Source organism: Solanum stenotomum, unplaced genomic scaffold (genome assembly GCF_019186545.1).
Source record: "Solanum stenotomum isolate F172 unplaced genomic scaffold, ASM1918654v1 scaffold18186, whole genome shotgun sequence".
Classification (NCBI taxonomy): Eukaryota; Viridiplantae; Streptophyta; class Magnoliopsida; order Solanales; family Solanaceae; genus Solanum; species Solanum stenotomum.
Genome location: NW_026024909.1, coordinates 2,942 through 5,846, shown reverse-complemented (window position 1 = coordinate 5,846; position 2,905 = coordinate 2,942). Strand labels below are relative to the sequence as shown.

Here is a 2,905-nt window from a genome sequence, read left to right as displayed (position 1 = left end):
ATGAGATTGTTCGTACTATATGGGAGGACTATATTGAAGAGTAGTTTCATGATTGCACGAGCAGTTTATCAAAAACTCAACATAAGACGACATTTACCGCATCCTGACATGGCACACTGTTGACAGTTATTAGTCATGGAAAGCTCACACCTTGATGATAATCACAGAACTTGTGGGGGATCTTGGGCAACCTAACAATTTCTCATTCAACCAAAAATAATATCGATTTTCACAGTTCATACTTCATTGAACATCTCTGGCACTCTCTTATCTTTGATACAATAAGCTATTGTTCCACAAATATTTTACAACCTCTAGTAAGCTAGTTAAGCCCAACTCAGATCTACCTAATATAATAAGATTTTAGGTGAATCAAACATATGTATCATAACCAACCCTCTTATAATACGACCTTAAGTTAAAAAATTAGCATTTGACCGCATTACAAGCCTCAATCATAATTGTCTACAGAATCTTTGTGATAAACAAACAGTTCAAACCTCTTCCATCCTAGAATTGAAAATGCCTAAAAGGTATCACCTCCCCATAATAATACCTTGATGTCATCGACAAAATTTGCAAAACACAACATCTTATAACCCTAATTATGAGAAAAAGTGTGGCTAGTCAATCTAAAGAAACAACCTAACTGGAAATTCTGAAACATATGTACAACATCTAAAATGCGACAAAGAAAAGTTTCATGAGAAACGAAACAACCATAACATTTGGTATGTCACAAGGACAAGATAACAAGAACAAATAGTTATTAGTAACATAGACAAATTCAAGATTTTCACCAGTAGTAAATCAAAAACTAAATATAAAGAAACATTTATGGTACACTGAAACAAAAAACAACTTGCAATCTAGTCACGGAAAGCTCCCTCCTCGCAAATGATCACATAACTGGTTGAGGATCTTGGGCAACCTACCAATTTCTTAGCCAATCCAGATGAATATCGAGAAGCACAATTCATTGAACAGATACTACAATTTTTTCTCCTTGATATAATTACAAAGTTCTCCAAAACTTTTGTATTCTTTAGTAGATTTTCTGAAAGTTTGTAAAGATCATCATAATCCCATTCAAGTTGCTCCTTCAAACAGATCTTGGAAGCATTGACAACCTTAACATTCTTGAGGTTGGGAAACTCGAAGCTTGACAAGAAATGAATATCATATTCTTTGGCCAAATATCCTAACTCAAATGCGCATTGCTCAAGATCCAACTGGAAAGAGAATATAGTCAAATGAAAATCATAATGCACAGAAGTTACAAAAAATGATTTCATAGGATAAGTGTGTTCCTCTTATGATGACTCTTGGAATAGGTAGACCAAGCCAAGAGTAACATCTCTTAAGTTTGAATGTGCAAATAAAAGAGCAAAAGTTGTAGGAAGTTACAGAAGTAGTTGCCATGGTTATGTTGAGTATCTTCACATGAGGCGAGGCTCGTAACAGGATAGCTGCTCCATAGAAATAAGACTCTGTGTTATGTCAATTCAGAGTTAGACACTTGCATTTCAATTCTGAAAGCAACATCTTATCAAACTGCATCAGTACCTGAGGTGGTAATCCCAATAAAGTGAACGATTGAGAAACCAAGAACAAATGAAAGGAAGAAAATTATTGTGTAGACAGATAATGTTATGGAAAATCTGACCATCTAACAATGTAGCTGAATGGTAGAAGAAGTACCCGACTTTAGAAAGTTAACAGAAAAATTGCAAAAAATCAGGAGAGTTTTGTATTCACATCAGTAGTCTTTGTAAAAAGTGTAAAAGTTCTCAAATTGTGTTATATTCTTAGCGTTTTCTCTTTTTGATATCTATATACTAGAAAGCAAATAAGGTGAACAAACCTCAATGAAGCAAGTCCCAATCGTTAACTCAGTTGCATTGCTCAACTTTTGAAGATAATCTTCGATGAGTGTCCTTATAACTTGATGCCCATCAGGACCTTGATCAAACCAAGTCCAATTCATTTGGAAAGTAAGCTTAACACTGACCACAACGGATACATTTACTAGCCTATACCTGAGATCATACATATATCCGGGGATCTCCAAATGTTGAATATATGGGGCAAAAATATCCAAAGAGAGATCATCAGAGTTATAGTACGACAAATGATTTTCAAACTTAAGCCTTTTTAAATTTGAAGAACTAATTTCCATATGACGAAATCCGGAGAATTCAAGAAATTCGAGGATTTCCTAAGCAGGACAACTTGAGAGTATGTTTACAATTATGTCATCATCTAAGGTTATGTCATTCAACCGTAGGGTCTTGAAAGACTTCCAATCTATGACAATTTCCTTATCAAGTGTACAACACGTGAGATCCAATGTTATCAAGGAAGAACACTTGTAGATAGTGTCAGACAAGTCAATGGAGTCATTCTCATATGAATCTGACAACAATACAACATTTTCAACATTCTTTTCAACAACAGTAGCAAGCCATCGGAAGATTGGGAACAGTAATTTATTTTTATTTTCTCCTCTTCAGTAGGAACCCATCGACTACTTGTGAAATTTTCTATGTTATCAACATATCCAATTCGTTGCTCGTATTTGGTAGGTGGGTGAAATTCAAATGGAAGGTTTTAATTTTGGAACAAGTAGAATGATCTAATACATAATCGACAAAGGATATAAAGTTTTACCTTTGCGATTTAACTTTACAAGAGAAAAAGAAGTTATCAATATAGAACCATAGATGCTCCCACCTTTTTGAGAGAACAGATGTTGTGAAGGCATCTTTCGTTGGCAAAAGTGAGAATTTGGATAAGAAGAGAATTCGGCAACTTACTGATTCAACTTCGATCTTCAACTTTTTTTCATTTGCTTATTTGTCTCTTCAACTCTTTTGCAAGGCCATAGATCCATCTTTTGCTTTGT

General features: G+C 34.6%; 1 pseudogene; it reads right to left on the bottom strand.

Moving 5' to 3' along the window:
- Nucleotides 1-869: 869 nt before the first annotated feature.
- LOC125850593 (F-box protein At5g03100-like) lies at nucleotides 870-2,841 on the bottom strand (annotated as a pseudogene).
- Nucleotides 2,842-2,905: the final 64 nt, after the last annotated feature.